General features: G+C 42.6%; 1 protein-coding gene across 1 annotated transcript in view; it reads right to left on the bottom strand.

Annotated features, from left to right (window-relative positions):
• Nucleotides 1-16,436, bottom strand: part of lrrc7 (leucine rich repeat containing 7) — a 149,093-nt gene extending 132,657 nt beyond the window's left edge. Inside the window, exon 1 of the mRNA XM_076875655.1 lies at nucleotides 16,052-16,436. The gene's annotated coding sequence lies outside the window, so the exon portion shown is untranslated. The remainder of the gene's footprint in view (nucleotides 1-16,051) is intronic.
• Nucleotides 16,437-27,990: the final 11,554 nt, after the last annotated feature.

Raw genomic sequence — 27,990 nt, 5'->3', positions numbered from 1 at the left:
TCACACTCGTGCATACACACACAACTTCATGAAGACAGACAAAAGCAAGTCAAACAGCAGAAACACAAAGAAATGAGGTGAATGAGAAGTAAGACCGCAAAAGAGAAGAAATAGAGCAAGAAGTAAAACATGTGGGAGAAAAAGGAAAGGAAAGAACAGAGAGTCAGTCAGAGCTAGAAGCAGTAAGAAGGAGAAAGAAAGAGAGCCTCTTGCAGAAGCCCAGGGGGTATCCTGCTATCCCAGAATGCTTTGCTCTAACCTACTTTGGTATTTCTGTTTCTGTCTTTGTCTCTGCAGCGCTCTGAGTGGGCTAGCTAACTGATACACAGTACACCAGCACAAGTTTTGTATATGTGAGCGTTCTTGGATTCCTTTTCTTTTGAAGATCATATTAATTGGAATATGTATGTGTCTGAGTGCATGTTGGGGACCTGCATACCTGCAAGCATTTGATTACTGAAGATCTACTATTTGTGTTCTTAGTATGAATGTAACACAGTGTTTGTTCTTCTATATGTAACTGTGTCACTGACATATATATATATATATATATATATATATATATACATATGTGTGTGTGTGTGTGTGTGTGTGTGTATAAGTATCTGTAGGTGAATGAGTTTGTGTACTACATAAGTGTGTGTGTCATGTGTGTGTGTATTTGAAAGCCGTGCGGGCTGAGTGGGCAGCCTGACGACCAGCTCAGCAACACTCCGTTACCATGGAAACTAATGAGGAGAGCACAGAAAAGATGATTATAATGGAGAGAGAGTGGAGAGGAAGTTTGATCTATCTCCGATCTGTCTACCTATTGTCGCATATTAACATGAATAACTTGAGTAATTTTCGCTTGTTAGTTTTACATATTGCCATAATTGCTTTAGATCTCAGTAATTAAATAGAGTTAATTAAACAGTATAACTTCGCAGCAAGAAATGTGTGGCAATATATGCAAATGCTTGCATTTCCTAAACTCTGGCCTGAACTAAAAGAAAGGATGGTTTCCAAATTCTGTTCAGAAACATAGCAACAGGACACAGAACCCTGATCTCGACATCATGCGCTCAGTGTGGATAACACGAAGACCCGTTTGACACTGACATGGCCACAGAACAAGAGCAGGGGTTCAGTGGCTAGCACTTTTTCCTCACAGCAAGAGGTAACATTGCAGCTCCATGTGTGGAGGTTGCATGTTCTCTCTGTGCTTGCAAGGCTTTCTCCAGGAGCTCCAGTTTCTCCAACTAATGAAAAAGCATGTCACATTAATATTTTGTCGTTTCAGGACTCTCTTGCAAATTTCAGGTTTAAACCTCCAGGTGAGTCTTTTCTCATAAAATGTTGAGAAAACAGTTTGTTTTTCTGAAGTCTGTGTAATTGAGAAACAGGTAAGTTCCTCAGTGCCTCCCTCCTACACACAAGCACAATTGTTTTGTAACATGTTAGGTCAGTTGTGTTGTTTTAACCAACACACGTGTCCTCTTTACCCAAAAAACGGATTTTACTTCATTGAGGGTAAATTCTCTTAGTGTGTTCACTCAAAGAGATGCAGGCTTACGTGTGACATCCAGCACTGGAACCAGAGCTCCACCTGCTGCATACGACGGAGCACACAAACACACACATATATTTGTATATTTCTATCACTGTGAGGACCTTGACTGGCACAATGCATTCCTGAGCCCCTTACGAGCCCCGTTATGAACTTGAATAGTCAATCAATCAATTTCCTGATTGCGACTCTAACCTACACCTGATTCTAAGCTGAACCCTAAAACTCCAACAAACCTTTATTGAAATTCCCAAAAGTGAGGGTGAGTCAAGCTGTCTCCGCTCCCAAGCTCTAAAACTCCGACTGGTCCTCAAAGAGAAGAGCCATCCAAAAGTGCACACACACAGCTGTCAGTACTCCCCCCTCCCCCCTGCTTGCTCACAAAACAGGAAGTGTGGATTCTGACAGGAGGACAGATCAGTGTAAACCCCATGGTAACAGGCAATGCACACGCACACAAAATCCTCCTCCTTTAAAATAATCAAACATTATATGCACCTCTGCAGTCAGTTGCTTGTGGCTTGTGAACATACACATTTGCAACAATGAACTTCTCCAACCTGTTTCCAGCATCAATCGATTTGTTACTTCCCACACAGACATGCAGGTGGTCCGCTCAACTGCAGGTGGGATGTTTTTTGCCATGTGTCAACTCTATCATGAGTGCATGCCTGCATGCACGAAACTTTTAACACTTGAGGTGATCCTTCTGGCAGAGGATGACACCCCTCCCCAAAACACCAAAAAGATCTAAACGACTTTGGTAATAGCGTGATAGCATGTACGGTTTCTATACATGCATCAGTCCAAGATGTGCCACCGGAACCTAAACACACTCTGTTCTGTTATATTTATATAGCACAGAACACCACTATGGTACTAGCGAAAGAGACAGAAATGAGTGATCCGGTGATCCTAAGATGACTAAGAAATGACTAAGAAGACTAGGAAGAACCCCCATTAAACCTCTGGCAGTACCAGGGTCAGAGGGGGGCAGTTATCTGCTGGGACTAGCAGTGGGATGAGAGAGGAAATTAGAAGAGAAAATATAAAAGAGAGGCAGAGACAGATCATGAACAACAATGTGAATAAAGCGCAAACCATGCAAGGGAGAAGCAATAAAGTTTATGACGTGCAGTAGAGGAGAGTGAAAAAGAGGTGAGTGGAGGAGAAGTGCTCACTACAACATGAGCACTTCTCCTGAACAACAGTTAATTATCTGAACAATGGAAAAACACAACATGGCTGCTCACAATGAGATGAAATAAAATGAGCGTGCATAAATTAGGTAGGTAACTGCTTTTGTTGGCGGTGGTTTTTAAAGGTAAAGGTAACAAAGTGGCAGCAAGGCTAAAAACTGCAGTCTCTTGAACAGCCACTCGAGTCTGAACATCAGCTAGATTTGCATGATAAAATGCCCAGAGAGGAAATTAGCATGTCTACATGATTTTACAACCTGCTAACCAAAGCTTGCTGACATTAACAGATAAGTTAGCACCTGACATAAATATGGGTCCATACAACCAGCAGGGTGACAATCATAAACTTAAAGGGGAGGCTTCAACAAGCCAATAAGTGACACTACAATGACAACATTCATCATCTAAATACAGTCTATAGGTTGAAATGCACGCATAAATCTTTCTTTGTAGGATCTCTGCAGTATACCTACGTAACTGGCCAAATTCCACAATTCCCATATTCATTAGCACTTGGGACAATCCTGATGATCATCCGGCCACATGGATTATTTAATACAGTTAATACTGGATAGAGCAGACAACAGATGGCATTTTCCAGTTAAGGGGCTCCCAGAGCAAACTGGTCCCTCCTTTTTTCCCTCTTTTTCTTCAACTCTGAAATATCTTGAACACTTCTGTTATGTTTGGGAGTTTTTCTTGCACACCTTTACAAGCATATATAGTCGTCCAAGCTGGCAATCCCAAATTGTTCAATTTATCTGAGCAATAACTGTGAAAAGTCCCAGATGACTCACTCTGTCAACAGCATCAAATGCACGCAAACACCAACTCAGACTATGATTCACACAAATTTCCAGCAAATGTTAGCATCGTACAGAAGCAGCACAGCAACACTTGACTAGTGACAGAACGAAAAAAAATACGAGAGAAGACACAAGTTAGTGGCCTGTGCTGTCCCTGCTACTGCCAACAATTCTGGAGTCTGGAGAGCCTCAGTGAGAGCCCACTCTTCCCCCCGTGGAGCTCTGCGAATGTGTATGTGTCCATGGGCATCCTGTGTGTGTGGGTGGACAGTGAAACTGAGTTGTCACGTTGGGCAGAACATATCTGCATATTCATAACTGAGCATCTACAGCATACAAACCTGCACGCAAATACCCAGGTAATGCCGAATTTACCGTTAGAGTAGAGCAAATAGTATTTAAAAAAACAACTACAAATCCAACAAAATGATGGTCTTCAGATCAGAACAGCGGGAGGCAGGTAGGACTGTGAGAGAGAAACATGTGGTAGAGTGAAGGAGCAAACTGAAAGACACAATGGTGCACTAGGATGAGAGTGAAAGAGAGAAAGAGAGAGATAGCGGAAGAGAATGAGTGGTAGGAGACTCTGTGTGGGTTGACTTTTTCTCTCCCGGGTGCTATGGTAACCTACAGAGCTGAGGAGAGGAGAGGAGAGGAGAGGAGAGGAGAGGAGACATATTCCTCCCAAAGTGACCTTGGTTAACCTTCCGAGTTTTCTTCTTCTCAAGACAAGACATCATTAGACAAAACCAAATATCTCAACAACTACTAGAGGAAGTTTAGTGATCTGACCATTTTTCGGGTCAAAAGTTTGACTGTCCACTGAGTTGCTCATCCATCCAGATGCTAAGTAGCTAATGTCAGAATGCAAAACCATGCAGTGATCATGTCAAATCATTATATTTGCTTCACATTAGCTTGTCACAGGAGTGCTCCTCTTGTTCAGTCCTGCAAGAACTCTTGCGCGATACTGCTCAGCAAAGGAAAACGATCACAATGGAAGATAAAGCAAAAGCAGTTTGAAAAAACATAGTAAGGCGGTGTTTTACCATGTTTGACCCGGTTTGAATCACACTGTGTGTCTAAACCTGCAGTCGCTGTAAGTGGGTTTGTTTTTTTGTTGGCAGGTGATATTAGATGCAGAGGCACACGCATACATCATGCATCAGGTGGATTTCCACCCCTGCAGCGATATTTTTAGATTGTCAGTGAAGCATTTTGATGGCACGTCTTTATCTAAAATGCTTTGGCTCTGAGTGGTTGTCTCCATTGTCTAAACAGTTCAGTGATCATAATCAGAGAGTAAAAAAAACCCAAACCTGTAGCTTTGCAGTCTTCTTAGCTACATCGCATAAATGTCGCATTTCACTTAAAACAAGGAGAAATTTCGATTTTGTGTACTAAGTATCTAATTGTTGGTGATAATTAAATGTATTTAGATGCAAGACTTTTATTGTTACATACTCTACAGCTGCAAATATACACCTTTATGTTTTACACTGTGACTTTCCTTTAGAGTTTTGTCAAACTTTGGATATTGTAAAAGAATACATAGTAAAGGAAGAAGAGGCAACCTTGCTCGCACCAAATCTTATCATAGCAGTCTGGCAGAAACAGTTTCCCCCTCCTATTTCTGTAATCAACCACCAAAAAACTGTTTGTGGGCGGACTTCTGCTTTGTTTGCTGTTGTGACAGCTGAGGCCATAAACAAAGGAACTGCAAGGCTGTAAACATAACAGTTCTTTGTTCCAAATTCTCTTCGTATAATGTCTGCCCTGGAGCGCAATGCAGCAAATTAATCACAACATGGTATGGTCCTATGTCAGTATGGAGCAGGGATGGGATCTGAGCCCTCTGAATAGGAGTGGGACACTGTTTTATTGTATAATTTAAAAAGGGGACAATAATAATAAACTGAATAAACTAAAAGATACATTTAGAGCCCGAGTGATATAGCGACTGATGTCAGCTATTAGCTGATATATCAGTATCACATTTATAAAAACTGAAAACTGAAATGAAAAAGTAAAGTAGAGACCGAAGAAACACCCTTCAACCACATTAAGAGTGTGGATGTTGCTCAGTTTGTTCACCAGAGGGCACTCTCCAATGCGCCTGTTGCCAAATGGGTTTGTGACACTACAAACAACAACAAACAGCTGATCCAAGCATAGTCAGGCAAAGGAGTAATCGATGACTTGGCAGCAACATAACAAAACTAAATATGTAACATAAACAGTGTTGGGACTAATGCGTTATTAAGTAACGCGTTACAGTAACTACGTTATTATTGTGGTAACGAGCACGGTAACTAGTTATTATGCCAAAATCAGGAACGCGTTACTCATTACTGGGATTTAGATAGGGTCGTTACTCGTTACTTCGTGTGGTGGCTATCGCGGAGCTTCCACAGATTCAGTAACATTAGCAAGTGTTGGAGGCAGCAGGTGGATGAAGGAAAAGGGAGGCAGAAGGAAAAGAGACCCGAGGCGGCCGACGGTCCAAGTGTGAACTGAACTTCAGGTAAGAAGTTATGACCTGCAGTCTCTCTGGGTCAGATATGAACCAAGTTTAGGTGGAGTTTATTTTTGTTATTCTGACTTTTTCCGTACTGCGTGCTAGCTAGCATGACGGAGTTTCTATACAGCTGGGTGGGTGCTATGATGTTAATGATGTTGAACTTTATTTTGTTCATAAGTTATTAGAGTTGCCAACCGTCCCGTCTGGTATTCAGAGAAAATATTAAGCGTTTCTTATTGAGGTGAAAAGGAACAGTTTGTCCCGTAATTCAGCTACAATGAAAAAGGCACAAAGCTGGAGTTATTCTGTGTCTTTGCTGCACAGCTGCCTCTTCTTCTTTCATTCTCCCCCCTCCCTCTCCCGTTTCTACTTCAGTCATGAAAACTGATCAATGATCAGCTGATCGGCTCTCTTGTTTGTTTATCGCTCACTTTGCGCCGAAAGAGGAAACCAGCGGATGTCGCGTTATACAACAGCAGCACGTTTAAGCTTGATCAGCTGTTGTTAGAGTTTATTTAATATTAATTTCTAGTATCAGCTGATGTTTGCTGGAGCCACAGCTGTAAACCTGCTGGTCATGATATGGTTTGGTTATCTGGTGAGAGGGAAACATGAAGATGAAACCAGGAGATGTCCTTACTGAATCATCAGAGCTGAACAGGTGATGGAGAAACAGGTTTACCTTTTAGGTGACATGAATGAGTTGAAGGGAAGTTATGAACTGTTTCTGAGAGACAAATAACCCCAGGATCCTTTTTTAGGTAGCTGACAGCTGGTAACTGTGCAGGGGCGGGTCTAGCAAAGTGTTGCCAGGGGTGCATGTAGGGCATTAACAGGGAGAGGGGGCACAAAGAAATACTTTTCTTTCTTATTCTCATTTAAAATGTCTAGCTTTTAAAAAATAATTATCTGAATCTTACAACAAACGATTGATAGATTGATGCATATATACCATCAAAACAGTGTACATCACTGTCACAACAGTGTTTATTTTCATTCAAAGGCTTTATGATTTTTCCTATAATGGTGGGCCGGTCTCTAGTCAAAATGCCCGGGCCAATTTTCTGTCCCAGTCCAGCCCTGTATGCAGCTCATCTGCAGTCTGTTGTTACCTACATCTTCCTATTCAGAAGGCAGAATTTCTGAGTTCTGTGTACAATCGAAAGCACCACGACTGCAGTTTTTGTGTTGGATGTAAAAGGCGCGCATGATGCTGTGACGTAGGCTAGAATCATGGCAGCAGTCAATGACGGTCCAGGCGTGGGATTTCTCTCGTGGAAATATGCACATTATCTTTTCCTTTCTATTGGTCGGTGGCACAGTGCACTTGTGGCAAGTAAGCAAGCTAGAAGACTGGCAAAGTTATGGAAGAAACACATTAACAAGAGAATTCTGTGTAAAACCAAAGTTACTTTCCCTAGTAACTAGTTACTTTGAAAGTAACGAGTAACTTGAAGTAACTGAGTTACTTTTGAGAGAAGTAACTAGTAATGTAACTAAGTTACTATTTTAAAGTAACTTACCCAACACTGAACATACAGAAAATATTTTTAAATCCCTAAATATCAGTATTGGTCTTAGAAAAAAAGGAATATTGCTGAAACGAGTCTAAACGTATTAGTATTGTGTGGATGTTTGGGGTTGAGGGTGGAGCCTTTCCAAAAGGTCAAGAGCTGGGGCACATCCTGAGTAGATCTGCACCTAAAGCAAGTTCAGAATCAAATATGAAAGTATTGAGAACCTGTTTTTGAAGTGTGGGAGGAAAAACACACACAGGCACATGGAGAATCTGTGTGAACTCTGAACATTTGGTGCCAATCGCCATACACTGGGCCTCCCTCATGTCTTTGTATTTTAGCTTAATTGAATTTCAATCTGGGGCTCCTCACCTTGAACGCTCTAGGTTTCTTTTTAGTGATCCACACATGTCTGTGAACTGTTATTATCTTCACCTCTGGTCGGGGTGAGGCATTTTTTTGTAACAGGCATGGAAGTAAATATCCTCCCTGCACCTGTGAATGTTAACCAGTCCATTTTGACTGTGGATAACACATTTCCACAAGGAGACTAGTGCAGAGATAACAGTGGCAATTGGTCTCAATATAGCAGAGGACACGCAAGAAGACATGTTCTCAAAAGAGAGTGAGAAAAAGAATCTGTGTAAGCCTAAGGGATGACTGCAGTTAAGCAGGGTTTTCATACTCATGAAACTGTCACTGTTATTCTCTTATTCAATCAAAAAAATGGATCTGGGGGATTTTGTTTCTGAAATTGCAAAATAAACACGTCATAAGATTAAAAAGGCTGTCTGATTGTCTGTCGTATGATTGTGTTGAATCCTTAATCTGCGCAGTAATGACACCTGACAGATGCTGTTTATCTGAAGCTGCAGGATAATCAGAAACATCGATTATGGGCTGTTTTTTGCTGACCGCAGATTAACGCGCTTACATGTTTTTCAGCAACGGGAACTGTTGAAAGCTCATCACTTGAATGAGTCATCCTCTCCGAGGCTCCTTAAACTGTGCCAGCGTTTTCTTTCTGCTGTTTTTATAACTTGTGACAGAAAAATTAAATATCGTTTTTTTATGTTTAATATTGTGGAAACCTGACAAGCTTTGCTTCTCTCATCTGTCGCCTCCTTTGTCTCTCGCTCTCTTTCTTCCCAGTCTCTGCTCATTTCTCACTGTTTCGTAATCCAGCTGAGAATGATGCAACTATACAGTAACTGTACAGACAGACGAGCGCAAACACACACATAATCTTTCTAAACCAGACTACTTAGGAAGCAATTCATCTGCACTTAGCCTGAATTTTATGGACAGATGAAAAACCTTCTTTCTAGCACCATTTCTCTTTTTCTGGATTGCACGTCTGTCTTCATATATGTGGGTCAGAATGCTTCACTTGTAGCCGGGCCTACTTTAAGTAGATTGGTTTGCAGAGTTTTTCTTATTACGCTGATTAGACTTGTGTACCTACACTGAATGCTTACCGATTTTTCCAGTCCTCACAAACTAAAAACAAGCACATATGCCTGCTCTAATAGATGCAGGAGCAGAATCAGTTACGCTAAAGCCTCTGCTTATTACTTTCAAATGAAGGAGCTGTTTTTATTTCGTCTAACAGCACTAAGTGATGTTTTGAAGGATTTCAAAAATAAATCTAAGTGGTTTTCCAAGTTGCAACTGTACCTTATATTCCAAGCAAAGGACTGCATGACCAACATATGGCACAGGGCCACACAGAGTTTATTTTTTTTCTTATTTAATAAACTAGAAATTAATTAGCTTTAAAGAGCACGATGGGTTCTGAATTTATATGCGATTTTGGTCCTCGGATAAAAAAGGAATTTTTAAAATCCAGTTTATTACTATCCATTATGTCTGTGAAGGTTCTCAGTCATCCAGGTCATCGTAGTCTAAGTCTTCACCTCTCACCCAACAAGCTTCTTCAGTTCTAAGAGCAACTGGTGATTGAGTCCCAGATTTAAAGCCCTATGGGAGTGTCCCCAAGATGGTCATCTTGGCTCATCACACGAGCCAAGATGGTCGTTCACAGTGGACATCGATGGCTTCTTTCACTACTCTTTCTAACCATCTGTGTTAGATGGATGAACAGAGGCGGTGGCTTACGACACCAACTGTCTGTCATCTATAATACAGTTTTGAGATCCCTTCCCAGACGCCTTAACTCCCACTCACATCCTGGGCCATTTGACCTCAGGAAATCACATGATAGGGTGGGGCTAGGCTTCACAATGGGTTCACCCAAAACCTCGGCTGATTGTGACCCACACCCACTTTCACACCTTGGCTCGTGTGATTAGGTAGAAAATCCATAGGGGGGTTCATGACCCTCTTGGGGGCACTGCACTCCCATAGGGCTTGAAATCTGGTTATCTCCACCAGTTGCTCTTAAAACTTAAGAAGCTTCTTGGATGAAACGTCTTCAAGGAAACTTAAAGAAGTCCAGATGCTTTTCTTTCCAAGCTCCTTAGACTACTATCCACTATGTTTACATTTCACTCAAAAAGCACATTTATACTTTCTTTTAAACAACAACAACAAAAAAGAAGTAAAATCCAGGGTAGGATTACGAGAGCCAATAAGCTTAATGACAAGTGTGAGGCATCTATGTGGTACGTACAGTGCATGATGCACAGAGTATGACGGGTGCAACATTAGGATTGAGTTATGGTCTCACACGGACTACTTTCTGTCAAGACATGGCAGCAAGAAAATTAGTTCCTTTGAGTAAAAAGAGGCATCGAGGGGACAGGGGCTGGTGTTGTATCGTTTAAAAATTGGATAACAATGTACATTTCACTTCATGGACACATTTACTGTGGTGCATTGGGACGCTCACGACATCAGATATCGTGCCCCAAAAGAGTTCACAGTGACAAGATTATTGTCATTCAGTGAGTCAAAATGAACCACAACGGTTGTTATGTGCTGAAAATTAGACTCAAAGTGCAATGAGGTAGCCAGAGTCTGGAACTAAACTCGTGCTATAGTAACATACATAAAGAACAACTGCCCGATTATCCTTGACATATTATTGACACATTATATTTCAAATGTGGTCATCATCAATACACCCTGAGGTGGATCAATCAAAGAAAAGGGAAAAATATGAAATACAGTATTATAACCAAGAAATGACAGTTCCCTAATTGTTAACTCTTTTACAATACAAAGAAAAATGCTGTTGTATTGCAGCACAGGCCATTTAGCGTTTATTCTGCCAATCCTGTTGGAAACTACAAACTACAAGTTATTTGACAAATCTTTGAATGATTTCTATAAAATGCAACTTCTTTTTCTGACTCAAACATAGATAGCAGCCTAACAAAACAGGCATTTTCCACAGCAGTCATGTTGACTTGTCAGAGTAGCATAAGCACAGATGTTCCCAATCACATTAACAATACATCTGTCCCGTTTAAGTTACCCATGAAGTCATAACAGTGTCACACTGACCTGAAACCAAAGCAGCTCAGTGAAATAGAATCAGCCATTATCCTGTGATGAATACGTGTCTTCTGTGAGCGAGAATGATCATGCTCTGTATCACCACAGTTGAGATGATTTAATCTACGTTTTGCTCTAAAAAAAACCATTTCAGGTTTTCACGGAATATGTTCCCATGATCCGGTTTCTCTAAGCAGTCACACGATGGGGGGTATCAGAATGTGGCTGCAGCCACGTTCATGCCAAAGGCTTGGTGCTGGCACCAGAAGATCAGAAACATGCGCAATTCTAGTGCTCCCATCTCACCAAAAATAACAAACAAACAAACAAACGAACAAACAAACAAACAAACAAACAAAAAGAAATATATGGAATTTAGAAGTAAAATACAGACTACAAGCCACACAACTGCTACATTCCAGGGCTCTGAGACTGAGTTAGTATCTGAATATAAACACGCAGGCATTATAACTGATGCCTTTTTCTCTTTTTCACTGCATTCAAGCAACTGGTGGAGAAGCGTCCCCCGCTGTCCTTTGAGGCAAGAAAGAGACTTGTAGCTTCCACTTAAATGTCAGTTTTAGATTAAGGTAATCTCATTTATATGCATCCCTCTCCACAATGCTTAGAAACACTGGATACTACCTTTAGTACAAACCTGAAACCTCTCACTTTAAAGCTCTCACTCTTGTATATTGCATGCTTAGGCTGGATGGTCAGCTCTGACATTTCATAAACTCAGCCACTGGTGCATTGTTATTTATATTGTTACTGTTGCTTTGCTCACACCTTACTTGCATTCATTACAAAAAACTGTGAAAAGGCAGCCCAAAACGGAGACTATATGAATGTGCAAATTCCTTCAGCTTCAACCCAAGTGGCATTAAATGGGAGAAGTTAAAAGACGACTATAAAAACAGATAAAAGCTTGTAAGGAAGATTAACATCCTGGATAGGTGTCCGGATGAGGTTTAGGTGCCTCTGTTTTAGGTTTGTGTTGTTTACAAATTGCAGTTCCTTCTTTAGAGAATCTGAATCTGTCAAATTGATGTTTATCAGACAAAGGGAAAAAAAGGGTTTGCTGGCCTGCTCCTGTGCACAGTGTATTGCTGCAACACCATTGGAGTGAAAACTTCATAGTGCAGTTCCTTTGGTAACATGTCTGTGTGTCCAGACCTAATAAATCTTAGTGGCAGAATATCCTACATCTCCCAGATCCCTACACCTCAGAAGAACTAGTCCACAATCTTTCCAATCTTTCAATCTGCATCAAACCTTCCCACATTCCCTGGAAGTCTTAATTAGCAGGTTTATGAGCAACAGTACACATCTTCCCCGAGAAACACAGATAAAATCAAACACCGCACAGTTCAGTACAGCTGTTCAAATGTGGAAAAACACCTTCAGAGAATACGGACACAGCTGAGCAGGTTACGTACAATGTAAACCTGAGATAACCAGTTATACTGCTGAAGCTTCAAACATCTGCTGTCGCAGCTTTGACATTGCCATCGGACTGTGGGATGTAAAAAGAATATCCCACAATGGAGGTTGGACCACAGGGGTGTCATCATGACCAGATCGCCTTTAGAAAGTCTCTGTGACCTTGAAACCAGACAGGATAATCATCTGGATATAAATACATACAGACAGTAACAACAAGGGCCGGTTCTAGAAGGCAGGTTTGACTTCATTTAGTTCATGGGCTCAGAAAATAGTTTATCTAAAAGTTCAGTTGAGTGTGTGTGTGCATGGTGAAGGGAAATTTTAAAAGGAAAGGCATCATGATGCTCACATGCTATGAATCACCATGGCAATAATAAGCACAGCCTCCATTTTAACCCACTGGAGGAAAATATTAATACGTAGCGGTACACATCCATCTTTAAAACACGGCATCAACGGTGAAGCAGCCTGAGTTAGAGAAAAGTAAGTTTGGCAGAAGTACACTAGTCCTGAAGTCCTGCTGCCTGGTTTCAAATTCACGTGTAACCTCACAAGGACAAGGTGCCAATAGCAGCAAAAGATCAACGCTCTCCCATATGATATCAGCTGTATAAATAAGGGAATTAAATGGTGTGTCAGATGGCACCTTCATGCTCGGCAGGAGGAGAGGAGGCAAAAAGGAACTTGTGGTTTGTTTAGGGAAATATGCCGCAAAGCAGATAGGGCTCACAGAGTGAAAACGCAGTATAACTTGTGCAGAGTTAAAAGGATGCCTGTTCCTAGAACTGAAAACTTTCCCTTACCTCGAAGCTGAAAACCTGGATGCAGAAAAGACGATCTGTCAGATGAAGCAGGTTGCATGTATGCCAATGTAGCAACTATGGAACAAATACTGAAGGGAAGCCGCAACATTCTGACTATAATTTTCCATCTTCTGCCTAAATCAGTTTGAGTTGACATTTATTCTTATTGGCTGCATTAATCCATCAAATCCATCTAATTTTACTTATATAGCACTAAATCACAATACCAGTCACCTCAAGGCACTTTATATTGGAAGGAAAAGTCTTACAGTCAGACGACCCGCTTTGAGCAAGCACTTGGCAAGGGTGGGGAGGAAAAACTCTGTTTTAACAGGAAGAAACCTGCAGAAGAGCAGGCTCAGGGACGAGCAGGCATCTGGTGCGACTGGTCCGGGGTAAGTGGAGGAGGACAGGCCAAAAGCTGAAAGTGGAAGAGAGCCACTGTATCAAATCCAAATATTACAAGGTTGTAAAGAGCTGCACAAGAAACTGCCCCTCCTCTCATTTTTCACACATCAATGTTAGTATCATCGAAGCTATGTGATATGAATGCAAAGCTGGTTCAATTTTCAGACTTGTTTTCTTATATAAAAGCTTTTTCTTTAGCTTTCAACAACTGAGTTTGACATTAATTAGAGTTTTGCACCTCCTGTTGCCACTTACGCAGTGTCACTGACACACAGTCATCCTGTTATCCAACAGGCATGCTAAAACACGACTGCCATGCTTTTACCAGTCAGGACTGATCAGGTGATATTCTGAGGTTAGCCTTTAGGCTGCAATCGCAGGACTATGCCGATGTTACTTTACAGTTCGCTAGAAGAATTCCACAGCTGAGGGACATCCCAGTGAATCTGTGGGTTAAGGTGAATATCTCAGTACTTGTGAATTTGTGGGCTGAAATTTGGCTCGCGGTCTCCCCTATCCCCTCGCTTTTTCTCCCTGTCATCTTTCCCTGCAGTGCTCTAAAAACAAGCAGAAAGCAAAAACGAATCCCAAAGCTTTATATCTGCGGTAGACAGAGCTGTGAAGAAGAGATGGTTCCTCCTACGCAGGCAGGCAGACAGGCAGTAGCTCTAGAGACCCAAACACCTCCAACTGTAGCTACTCTCATGCTATGGAATATCTGATTAGGCCTCAGTGATGGCACACAGAAAGCAGCCTCCGTACGAGCTGCCGTCCCGTAGATTTATTCTTTAGATTTGTATCTGCAACAAGCATCTGAATTCAACGAGCGGACCGATACCAGACCTGCAGTCACAAAGATAACAGATTACAGTGTTGTAAGAACTATCAGGTCCAAACTGTAAAGGGTATCGTTAAAGGTTGCCTACGTCAAACCTCAAAAATCTGTTAGGCTGCAACATTAGCGAGGAGACAAGATGGAGTTTTATGAGTGGCGTGAGTCATCTCACATCAAGATGGTTGGCATAGAAAATATCGTCATTCATCCATTCATCTATTCATCACGTACATCTGTAAGATTTGTTTAAATTGTTAAGACTTTTTTTTGTGCTATACCACTAGATAAAACTGTTTTAGCATGTGTATCTTTGTGACTCACATGCCAAAGCATAGACGAAATACTTTGATTTCACCATGCAGATATCAGCATTATCACCACAGTGATAACAAGATTCAGAGTTTTGTATGTTAAAATCATGTTTTTGAATAACATCAATTGTACCTTGCAGAAAACTCCAGATATTTAACATTTTTGGATCTAAATTGAAGGTTTTGGTTATTTTACTTCAGGAAAAAAGCCCCCCAAAGCAGACAATTAAGAAAATAAATAAATAAAGACTTCCTCCTGCTGAAAGTTTTCACACCTGATCCAAAACAGCATTCAAGCCTTTGAGGTGTCCTCAGGTGGTCGGGAAGAGGACTCGCAACGTTAGAGCAGCCGAGCAGAAAGCCAAGTCCCTGATGGTGCAGAGCTGAGTCCTGGGGGCAAGGGGGGAGAGCCAGCTGTCGCCTGGCCCGAGGTTCCTAATGGAGGTTTTAGGAAGTCCTGGTGGCACAGACCCCAGGTGCTAAGAGCAATGCAGACCTCGCGCATGACCCGTCTCTCTTTATGATCTTTAAATTGCATCGAGAGGATCAAACATTCGCCTGCGCACAGCAGTGAAGCGCAGCTGAAGCACAGCAAAGCTTTAAACTGAAAACAGGGTGATGCAGTCATACATATAGATAAAGAGGTATGGATAATTCGGTGTAAGTGTCCTTTGAAGATCAGCCTATCCCATTAGAAACTGCCTTTGTGTCTTTCTAGGTTACAGTAGAAAGGAAGGGAGCAGTGAGGTTTCTCTGGACTGATGGGACAGCATGGTGCTGCACAGCTCTGATACAAGAGTATAGATGAAGTGTTATGTAATTAATACTCCTCCTCCTATGCAGATACAGTAGACAAGCCTTAAATTCCTGGCCTCAGCTGTAACTGTACTCCTGCTAGAGCTCACATATACAGAATCTTTGGAATCACCCTGCCTCAGACCCAGCGGCTCTTACTCAGCTAAAACATTTGCATACCTGAGACTGTAGAACGGGCTTAATGTGTGATGTAGGTTTCATACAGTAACACCAAACAGCCTTGTACAGCCACGCAGGATGCAGGAAAATCTGCCTCAAGCGCACACAATCCAGAGACCTCCCCCCTCCACTTTACCTGCTATCCCATATTTCACAGTGCTGGCAAGGACAGGTGACTGACTAAAGCCAAGACACAGAAAAGTAGCATGCGGCTTCTCTTACCAACAAATCTCCCCCTTGTTGAAGAATCCTTCCTTTCCTCTCCCTTCAGCCGGCTTCTTCCAGAGCTCCAGCTTTCATCTTTCCAGCAAAGCGAGCAGGAGGGAAAGAGTGAAGGACTTCAGATAATTATCATTTCTCTTGCTCTGTTTTCTTTCCTTCTCTCCTCTCTTCCAGATTTCTCCACAGGCTCCGGGGGGAAGCAGGAGCATCAGTGATACACTGCCGCGCGCTCCGCTGCAGGAGGCTGGACGTCAATCACACGGGTAACCCAGGGAACTGCTGAGCCCGCCCCCTGGCCAACCCTGATTGGTCGTCAGTCAGAGAACCAGAAGTCACAAGTCCTCCTCGCAGATCTACAGATGGGTGCTGAGAGCTGTGGTGGGATCATGTACACAGCCAAAGAAAACAGTAGTGGATTGCAGTACTTGTGAACTCTCTTTCTCTCCTATCTCTCCGTGTCTCTCTCTCTCTCTCTATGACTTCAGAGCTGACTGCTTTATTTTACAGTTGCCTAGCAACCCACTGGCATGCGTGAGTATGTGGTGCAGAGCAGGAGGAGAGATGTGGGAGAGAGAAAAGGAGTTCAAGTCCTCAGCCCTCTCTCTCTCTGTCAGAGGTGTGGATGGGTGTTGAATATTTCAGCTTTCAGCAGCCACAGCATCCCTTCTTTGTTTTATGGAGGTTGTTGTTGTTATTGTAGCTGGGCAGATGACTGCATGTGCAGCCCTGCAAAGTACTTGATGTTTGAGGAGTCATTTTTATTCACTTTAACTCAACACCAAAACTTTTGGGGCTAAAAAAACAAAACTGCGATATATCCTATGCTGGTGTTCATTACTTCTATGAAAAACTCAGATCTTTTTAAAGGTTTGGGAATTTGAAATTGGTATAGGTGTATATGTGTTATTATGATGGCAAGTCACACATGGTAAGCTCCACACCTCACCACCAGTTGATTCACTTTCGTTTACTTTGCAGTCACCACTTTAAATATATTCTACTTATTGTCCAATATTGTTTCTTTATTAAATGTATTTTTTTTTAATTACACCTGCCAATGTGGCGTGCACACATATTAACACTGCAAGGTCAAAGTTCTGTTTTATTTTATATTAATACATCTATCTGGGGTTACCTGGGAAAAAAAGAAGATACCCACCTTGTGTCAAAATTTGATTGATGACCTTAAGGTTGACCTTTTGACCTTACCGGAAGTACTCCGGAAGTGGCGCACATAGGCTTTCACATGAAAACAGTCACACAGCGATAAAAAGAAACACAAAGAATGGTGAGAAGCTGTTATATATATATATATTTAATATATTCAATTTTAAATCCATGTAGACATTGAGGGTTCTCGGGAGGGGCCGTGCTAACACCTGCTGCTCTCTGGCAGCAGCACCATGCTCTCCCTTGTTTTAAATGCACTTTAGAGCAACACGCAGCAACACTACACATGAGCGGGAGGAGGGAGGTATGGGGTCTTCACACACCCCTGTTCTCTACTAGCCATCGGGGCGGGGAGGCTGGGAGGAGATGTTGGCTGTCCGATTGGCCTCCCTGCTGCTGCGGAGCCTGGGACGGTCTGCTTGCCTCCACCCCGAGGGGAAGGGTAACATCTCTTGAGTCTGGGTGCCGTTTCCCCCTCTGGGGGCGAGGGTACCTGGACCCGGGGTATAGAGTATGTTTGGGGAGTGTGTACATGTCCGTTTATGTCAATCCTTACGTTGGGTGAGTGCTGAGTGTTTGTATATGTGCGCATGAGGGTGGGAATGCATGTTTGTGTCTGTGTGTGCCTGTTTGTCTGTGTCTATATGTCAGGTCGGGTCTTAGACTCCACCTCTCTGGGAACTCCCAGGCCCTCCAAAGTGTGGAGGCCTATCTCCCCTCACCACACTCCCTGCCGGTGACTGATGCCCTCAGGGGTCGGAGCATTGGTGGTTCTTGGTGTCCGGGGCTGGGCGCTCAGGTATGTACCAGCTCACTCCCGGTGGCTACTTGGCAGGGCCTGGCGCCTGTTGCTCGGTCAGGCCTCTTCCGGGGCGTGGGGGGCCCTCGGGCCTCCGGCCTCTGGGCCTGCAGCACGGTCCACTTGGGCACAGCTGGCTGCCGGCAGAGCCGGCGGGCATGCCGGTGCAGGCCCCTCTAGCTTCTGCTCGGTGGCTACTGGGTGACCCCTCGTCTGGGGATCCTCAGCCCTTCCCATGAGGGTGGCACGGATGCCCCTCCGGTGGTCCTCCTTGGGCTCTCGCACTCTGGGGCCTCTGGATGTCTGGGGCCTGGATCTCCTCCATGCCTGCTTCATGCCCTGGGGGACAGGGCTATGGCTCTCTACATCCTCTTGCAGACCATTACATGTGGAAACCATTTGAATACAAGCGCGCTGATCCACACAGGTGTGCACACGGGTGTTCACTGTTCTTGGACTTAAATCACACCTTTCTTGGCTGCTACTTCAAAGCACATTGTGCGCTGTCTGTCCTGCGTGCTGCACAACAACATTCAATATTTAGTATTTACTGCTGTTTACACTTAGCTAGATTAATGCGATGGTGTTGTGTTTAGTATGTTGCTTTGTTTTTTTTTGCTTGTTTTCTATTCTTTTTCTCTCAACAGGTGATCCAGGAGATTTTTTTTCCCCCTTTCTCACTGTCCCTCTCCCCTTCTGTTTTTCTTTTCCTTCCTCTTTCTTTCTCCCTTTCCTATCCCTCACTCATGTCTGTCCCGTCTGTAACAATTGAAAATAAAATAAAATAAATAATAAAAACAAAGGTTGATCAAATGGACCAATACGGCAATGCCATGATGATCCATTATAAATCCATTGGGTATCCTTGTTGGTCTTCAGACAACAATTCTGACGGCTAAAGAACCAAATGGGACAGGCAAAAAAAAAAAAGAAGCTGTTATATTATTAACTGCAATAGCCGGTCGCATGAAAGCCACGGGAAGCCAACGCGTAACGGTTTTTATCAGATTACGTTGTGGAAGAGAAATTGTTTAAGCCATGTTTCCGAAGTAACAAAGAGCTGACGGATGGCCTGGATTGCAGCCATTTGAAGACCAAATATAACGTTCCAGCACACTCCAGCTCACATGTCAGTCTGCTCCAAGCATTTCCACAATCCGCATTTCTGTTGTAGTCATTACGTAATTTATCATAACATAATTGTTGATGTAGGTTACAAATAAGTCTTATATTGATTTGAATTAAATTCGTTGCGCTATGCTGCTTTGTTCACTGTGGCTTTGCGGGCTAATGTTTGTTGTGTTTTGTAGGAAAACCAGCCTACAAAATGCTGGAATGCGATTCTATCAACCTGGGTCATACCGAGTTTAAAGCTGCTACCACAGCCAGATTTGATCGGTTAAGAGAGAGAGCGAGATCAAAACAGCCACGAAAAGTCCTGCATATATGTGCCCAAGTGTTGTATTGAAGCAATCAAGTGATTAATAACTGTTTTCCAGTATGTTGTTTTGCAATGTTTTTTTTGTTGTTGTTGTTGCATTGTTAATTTGTTTTTCACCAAAGCAGCTAATAAAGCACAATGGAATACAATTTTGCCTCTTTCTTGTAAGATTCTATAATAGAAGGAAATAATAATGCCAGTTTTAAATAAAGACAATAAATTGAATGAATTACAAAACACTTATTTTATTTCTATTGGATCTGAAAATGTTGCCTAATAATACAACCTGAAAAGACAAATAGATTGCATTGGCCTGTGCAGGAGGTAAAGAAAAAAAATGTAACAACAGCTGTGAAATGGAGTAGTCCAAATCACCAAAGTAAACTGGACCTGGGCTTGTTGCAGGGATCTGAAGTTACTAAACATTTTGTGAGTGTATGCACTCACACTTAGGACCATATAGTTATAAATATGTGCGTGATGAAAGCTGGGCAGCACGGAAACGTCTGTAGTCCACTCTGTATGCTCGTATGAGTCTAACCCTTTCACTCCTTTGATTTTTACCTTGTACTTTTTTTGCCTTTTCGTGAAGTCTGTCTTTGTATGGACCTGCCGTGTTCTCGGTCGTGTGTTTTTGGGGCAAATAAAATGCAAGTAGGGATTAAAACTGCAGAATTAATGATTACCGGTGCTGGAAATGCTAGCGCTTGATGCAGTGTTTTGATTGCCACTCGTACCCACAATGAGCGGCTGTGGTGATACCCTCACGACGGTCGTTTGAAATCCTCACGACTGCGCTCAAACTGCGCACACGCAAACACATAAATGTCGGGGCCTTTCTCAATATGCGTACTTGTGCGTACTTGCGTTCTCGTGTACTCGTGATACGTCATCAGTCGGAGACCAAGTACTGTTCCAATTCGAAGTACGCATCAAGCCGAGAACGCGAAAAAGTCCCAGATGTGTTCTCGCTCCGCCCGTTTTATCGAGCATGCATCGGTGGTGACTTGTGTGGACTTGGTACAGCTAAATATCTCAGAATGCATTCCATCCAAAACTCAAACGCTACAATGGCGGACGAGCGGGGCTAAAAACTTTTAAATATTACTCTTTCTGGGTCGCAAAATTAACTTTTAAGTTATTTTCAAGCGAGAATGTAGCTGTGTAGACTTCAAATATCTGCTCGATTCATCAAGATATCATATATTTCAAAACGTGCCCCGACGTTTTCGGAGACGTCTGTGAGCCGCCAGCTCCATAGCAGACAGCGAGGTCAAGGATTATTAGAGCCGGCGAGAACAGCAAACTCCCGGCACATCATTTTCAACCCCGCCGCGGTCTTTTCGCTACTCAGGTTAAACAAACCCCAGTAGCTGTCTATTGTATTGAGTGTCCACTAAAATAAAAATAAAAGCGTTCTAACATCTCACCTGCTTGTTTTTATTAAGGTATGTACATGTACACTATTTTTATTAATAGAGATTTCACTACTGAGGTAAAACATGATATATAAGTCACTTAGATCACTTCTAAATGTTAATGTTTGGTTTATTTCAGTGTTTTATTTGTTCCTGAGTAAACCGGTTTGGCTGTGATTAAAGTTAAGCTTCATAACATATTACTCACAGTTAAATTAAGAGGGGACGGCAGTAAAAACTCCGGACCTGTGACATCATCAAGTACGCTGGTGTTCCAATTGTACAAATCGAGAGTCCGTACTCCCGTGTGGTCTCGGCGAGTACGTACTCGCGTACTTGAGAATTGAGAAAGGGCCTTGGTGAAAAAGACGGAGCAGCACGGCAGTGCAGCGTGTGATCTGGACACAAGCGATGGAGGCACAACTTGTAGAACTTTGGAAAGCTCATCCGTATGGGTTCAAATTGTGGTCATAAATATTTTGTACTTGTAAATCAGGATTTGTATGTGTAAAAAGAATTTGTGTGTGTGTAAAAAAGATTTGTGTGTGAAAATACATGTGAAACTCTGCACTCAACTTTCAAGTTACAAGTACGAATTTTGACCCTATTTTTCTTCCTTTCATCTGATTGGCCAATGTCATGTCAATCACAAATTTAACTATCCAATCAGAGAACAGATGGGTTTGGCTATTGGAGGGGTGCTTTATGGAGCTTCAGGTCCTTGAAGGGAATAAATGCCCTTCTACATGCCAGCCCAACGTTTTCCTTCATCACCAGGGAGGAAAACAGTGTGGTGGTGGTCTGAGTTTAGTGATTTTTGATGTGGAAATGACACAGTCTTCACTAGTGGGGATAGTTACAAAGCTTTCTTCGTTATGATTAGTGATACATGTTTTTATTGAACATTTGAAGAACCAGCAAAAAAAACAGAAACTCTTGTAGAGGACATAAAGTCAGAGATAGAAACGACAAGGAGCAGGTGCATCTAATACAGGTAGAGCTGCCGCAAAAACTCACAGAGCTCAGCAGCCAGCACAACAAATTCTGGAACCTTGGCTTTTAGTTAGCAGTTAGCATTAGCAGCACATGCTGCGTCCGATGTGAAAGGACCTTTATGCTGTGCACTGTGACTCACAGCAATGGTCCCGGGTCAGCCCTGACTTTGTGTTAAACTAATCCTAAATAATAATAATAATGGGTTGGATTTATATAGCGCTTTTCAAGGCACCCAAAGCGCTTTACAATGCCACTATTCATTCACTCTCGCATTCACACACTGGTGGAGGCAAGCTACAGTTGTAGCCACAGCTGCCCTGGGGCAGACTGACAGAAGCGAGGCTGCCATATCGCGCCATCGGCCCCTCTGGCCAACACCAGTAGGCGGTAGGGTAAAATGTCTTGCCCAAGGACACAACGACCAGGACAGAGAGCCCGGGGATCGAACCGGCAACCTTCCGGTTACAGATACGCTTCCCAACCCCCTGAGCCACGGTCGCGATAAAGTAATAATGGTATTTCTAACCACTGAAATATCACAACTGTATCCTTTCAACAGCTACTGAAAGTTAGGGGAACTAGCTTCTATCGGATATTTATATAGAGATCCTCCAGCTTCAAACTGTATTACCCTTCAAGGACCTGCAGTTCAAAAAAGCGCCCCTCTGACAGCCAAACCCATCTGTTCTCTGATTGGATAGTTAAATTTGTGATTGACATGACATTAACCAATCAGATCAAAGGAAGAAAAATAGGGACAAAATTCGTACTTGTAACTTGAAAGTTGAGTGCAGAGTTCCACACGTATTTTTTGGCTAAGTCCACACACAAATCTTTTTTACGCACACACAAATTCTTTTTACACATACAAATCCTGATTTACAAGTACAAAACTGATTTACAAGTACAAAATATTTATGACCACAATTTGAGCCCATACATCCGAGCCTTTTCGATGTGGCCTCACAAAATTATCACGACCACAACAACCATGAAAATAGTTGGATTTACATTGCTGCTCAATCACAGCTGCCTGATCAGTGTTTTTCATTAGCAATTTAGCAAAGTTGATGGTGGTGGTGTGCGTATCTGTGTGAGTGAAAGACAGAGAGGGAGATAATTTAGGTTTTTAATGAGTTTTAGCCGAGAACGCAGCTGTAATGTTAGCATGCTAAGTTAGCCTGGTCGCTAGCGGCAGGTGAACGGAGTCGCTGCAGTTTTTAACAACGTGCACCTTTTTTCAGGTCAGACTTTTACTTCTATGTTGCAGATGTGCAGTAAAGAGCCAAAGACCCAGTGCTGTCTGCTGCCTCTTACTTTCACGCCAGAACACAACACATAGGCAGGCGTAACACATGCCTAACACATCTCTCTCCACTTACTTAAGTCAAAGCTGTGAAATAACTGCCTGAATTTATTCCAAAATGGCTGCTGAGCTCACAGAGATTACATCTACTTATGCTGACATCCGTATTTGAGGCTTTGTGACATGCTCTGTTTTCTTTGCCTTTAAATTTCTGGCTTTTGTTTGCAGTCCAACCATTACTTTTTTATGTAATAACCTGCTGACACTTGAAGAAGAGATGCTAGTGTGTGACACAGAGTAATAGACTTGAATGAAATTTGCCAAGGAGGAACATATTAGAGTTAAACCCAAACACTTTTTTTATCAGCCATTACTCTAGAATTCATACACTAATTATGTCTACCAAAGCATTCCCCAATTTAGGGTTTTATTAGTTTATCTCAATTTCCCTTCGCCCTTTGTTTTGTAGTGTTTTGTGCAGCCCAAAATAAAAGCTTGATTCCTGCATTTGTGTCCACACTTTCTCATCTCCACACCATCTGCCTCAGCTGACGTGACAATGTTTTAGATTGTTGTTACTCTGTCTCTTTCTTCTTTCTCTTTAAAACCAGAACATCCCAGACAGACTTCATGAGGAGGCTGGGGTAGATTTTTTTGAAGAACAGCTTGATCTTCCCAGCCAACATGGAGGCAAACTCTGCCTTTTTGACCAGTGTGGGAAAAGGTTCAGGAGTTTATCACATTTGAAGCGTCATCAGCGTATCCACACTGTGGAAAAATCCTACTCTTGCAATGAGTGTGACAAGCGCTTCAGTCAGTCATCAGATCTGAAAGTTCATCAGCATACCCACACTGAAGAAAAGCCCCACTCCTGTAATCAGTGTGGAAAGGGTTTCAGTGTGTCATCACATCTGAAGAGGCATAAGCGTATCCACACAGGAGAGAAGCAATACTATTGTGATGAGTGTGACAAGGAATTCAGTCAGTCATCACATCGGCAGCATCATCAGCGAATCCACACTGGAGAGAAACATCTGTCAAAAGTGTAGGAGGCGTTTCAGGCACTCCCCATCCCTCGAACCTAAATGAGCATTTCTACGAATGTATGTAAAACTATTTCATGAAATTATTAAAGTCTTATCCAAGCATATTAAAATGTTGTAATTCAAATTTCATTTTCAAATAAAAGCCAATGACAGAGAAACGTTTCAGTTCTTAGAGAGGGTTTTAACCAAATCTGGTTTGTTCAAAGAATTTAAACCAGTTGCTCAAACAGCATACAAAATACGTCGTAACTGCCGATAGCTAGATTTCCAAACTATTAACAACAAACTTCAATGACCTCAAATAATGGGTAAAATTTTGGTGGCTGTTCTCTGTGTCTCATGCTGAGTTTTGTGCATGTTGTATGAATCTTTCTTTAATAAGTTGTCAGAGTAAGAAGTATTGTTACCTCTGAAGTGGCTCTCATCATGCAACCTTGATGATGATAAGTTCAGAGTCAGCTCAGAGCGTTGTTGTCTGCTTTGTTTTAGGTGATAAGGTAGAAAAATGTAAAATTAGTTTCTTGTCTAGTGTAGCAAAAACAAAAAAGAAGGAAAGTCTGAGACTTTGGCTAAATGAAACAATGCTATTTCTCTATATTTAAATATATATGAATAGAATAGAACACCCCTTTAATTATCCGAAAAGGGGAAATTAGGTTGTAACAGCAGCAGAAGAAAAGCACATATGCAAACAGCACTGAAACACGCAATTTTTGCAGGAACAAAAAACAACAACAACAAAACATTTACATCATGGACAGTAGGCAAGGCAAGTTTATTTATATAGCACAGTGGTCCCCAAACTACGGCCCGCGGGCCCTCCACATTTGACCCGGCCCCCTGAACAATATTAGAGATGCATTATTATTTTTTCAGTCTGGCCACGCGATCAACACTAATGCACCCATAGAACACTGGGGTGTAGTGGGCCTGCCCGACTGAATCTCTGGAAATGTTTCCTCATGTTAATAAAGCTCATTTGATTTGAATTGTGAACCACGCTAAAAAATTTTTTTGCTACTACGACCTCACTTTGCCCAGAACGTGAACGTGACACCCCCCCCCAGAACGGAATAATGGCACAAAGGTTAGGTAAGAGAAAAATTGACTCAGAATGCAGGGTATTTAACCTGCAGTGGACACGCGATTATTTTTTTGTTCAATGCAAAGAAAAGGCTGTTTGTCTCATCTGTCAAGAGACGGTGGCGGTATTCAAAGAATACAATCTGCGCCGACATTATAAATGCCGTCACAAAGACAAGTATGATAGCTTGCAAGGCCAAATGCGAACAGACAAAATTTCAAAGCTAAAAAGTGGACTGTTAGCTCAGCAGACTGCATTTGTACGCCAAACTCAGCTGAACCAGTCATCAGTTCGGGCCAGTTTTCGTGTTGCTCAACTGATAGCAAGCTACGATAAACCTTTCACTGAGGGAGAGTTTGTCAAGAAACGTTTGAATGTTGTCGTGGAGGAGGTGTGTCCCGATAAGAAAGATGTCTTTAATGCTGTGAGTCTATCGGCGAGCACAATCACCAGACGCGTGGAAGAAATAGGGGGTAATGTATATGCCCAGCTGCAGCAAAAGACGAAAGAATTTGACTTTTTTTCATTAGCACTGGATGAGAGCACAGACGTGCAGGACACAGCGCAGCTTCTTATTTTTATTCGTGGAGTTAGCGCAAACTTTGAGATGTGTGAGGAGCTGGCAGCCCTCCAAAGTCTGAAAGGCACTACGACGGGGAGGATATTTTCGACAAAGTATGTCAAACAATGGAAGAGTTGGATCTGGACTGGGCAAAGCTTGCTAGCATCACGACTAGGGATGGGTATCGTTTAGGTTTTATCCGATACCGGTGCCAAATCGGTACTTTAGAAACGGTGCCGGTGCTCAAACGGTGCTCAAACCGGTGCTTAAAGAATGGAGAACACAAAATTGGTCCAAAAACCTCTGATGTTCAGCTGTTTTTTTTGTAAAAAGATAACAATGTTAGCCTTTTCTGCAGCTATGGGGCATATATGGTATCACTCTTGGGTGGAAGCAGTGCTTAAACAATGGAAAAAACACAAACTTTGTCCAAAAACCTCTCATGTTTAGCTGTTTCCCTCTTTTTCTTTGGTCATTTTAGCCTTTTTGGCCAGGGTGCAGGGAGTATCTGCCATCAAACAAGAAGACAGCCGCATGTAGCTATGATGATGTTTGCTAGTTCACCTTACATGCATTAATGTAATAACGTGGTTAGTCTACTCAACATAAATTACACACGAACAACATTAAGCTACTCACGCAGAGAAGAACGGCTGCTGCTGCCATCATCATCCTCATCATTTCTGCTACACTGGCAGGGCTAGGGGCCAGGACTCTCCTCTTCGGGTTTTTGGGGGATGTTGCTAAATCTGGGTCCGATAACAGGCACCACACCCGCAGTAGATGTGCTCGGTGTGAGGTCTCACAGCAAGCTATCAAATACGGCGCATTTCTCGGCTTTAAAAAAAAAAACGCTGGCGCGTCGCCAGGTGTTTCATCAGATTTGAGGTGTTACCTCCTTTGACAATATCACAGTATCAGCTTAAAGCACTTGTTGCAGGCTGCTGAGTTTGCATATTTTGCTGTGAAGTACAGCCAGACTTTTGACCGCTTTGCCTTGGGCATTTTTAATCTGTAGTTCTGCTCTAAAAGAAGGTACGTACCTGGACCCGCCTACTATCCTCGGAAACGTAAAATGATTGGCTAGAAGTGTATCACAGCTCAGGAAAAAAAAGCACCGAAATAAAGCACCGAAAGGTGCGCTGCTTTTCGGTCTGGTTACTACCGTTTATGTCAGAACCGGTGCCATCATGGCACCGGACACCGGTACCCATCCCTAATCACGACTGATGGGGCTCCTTGTATGGTGGGCGCATCTCGGGGCCTAATAGGACGCATGAACCGCGAGATGGAAGAACGGGGTCTCACCGCCCCTCTACAAGTCCACTGCATAATTCACCAGCAAGCGCTTTGCTGCAAAGTGTTGAAGTGGGATTCTGTCATGAAGGCTGTGGTATCATGCATAAACTTCATCAGAGCAAATGGACTTAAACACAGGCAGTTCCAACAATTCCTGTCTGAACTGGAATCTGCGTAGGGAGATGTGCTGTACTACACAGAGGTCCGATGGTTGAACCGCGGCAGTTTTGAGGCGTTTTTACGAGCTGCTACCCGAAATTAACGCATTTCTTCATTCAAAAGGCAAAACGGTCCCAGAGCTGATCGACCCAGAATGGAAGTGGCACCTCGCATTTTTAACAGACGTGACAGAAATGCTGAACGGCCTTAACTTGCAGCTACAAGGCCAGGGGAAACTCACTTGCGACATGTATTCCCACAAAAAAGCATTTGAGTTGAAACTAGCGCTGCTTTTGGAATAAGTGAAAAAGCACAACTTCACCCATCTCCCTGCTACCCAAAACGTTTCTGCAGAGAACCCAGTGGTCCTGTTCCCAGCTGAAAAGTGTGTGGAAGCACTGGAAATGCTGAAGGCGGTGTTCAGTGTGCGATTCCGTCAACTACATGTTCATGCAAAAGAAATCCGTCTTTTCCAAAACCCCTTTGTTGCCGACATCGATGAAGCCCAGCCTTTTTATCAGTTTGAGATGGCCGAGTTACAGAACTCCGATGTTCTGAAAGACGCATTCAAGCCCAACAGTCTCGTTGACTTCTATGCCGTAGTGATGGGTCGGTCACGAACGAAATGGCTCTTAGAGCCGGGTCTTTGACGTGAACGA

This window comes from Maylandia zebra, linkage group LG17 (genome assembly GCF_041146795.1).
Source record: "Maylandia zebra isolate NMK-2024a linkage group LG17, Mzebra_GT3a, whole genome shotgun sequence".
Classification (NCBI taxonomy): domain Eukaryota; kingdom Metazoa; phylum Chordata; class Actinopteri; order Cichliformes; family Cichlidae; genus Maylandia; species Maylandia zebra.
Note: the sequence above shows the minus strand (reverse complement) of the source record. Positions and strands in the feature narration are given on the sequence as shown.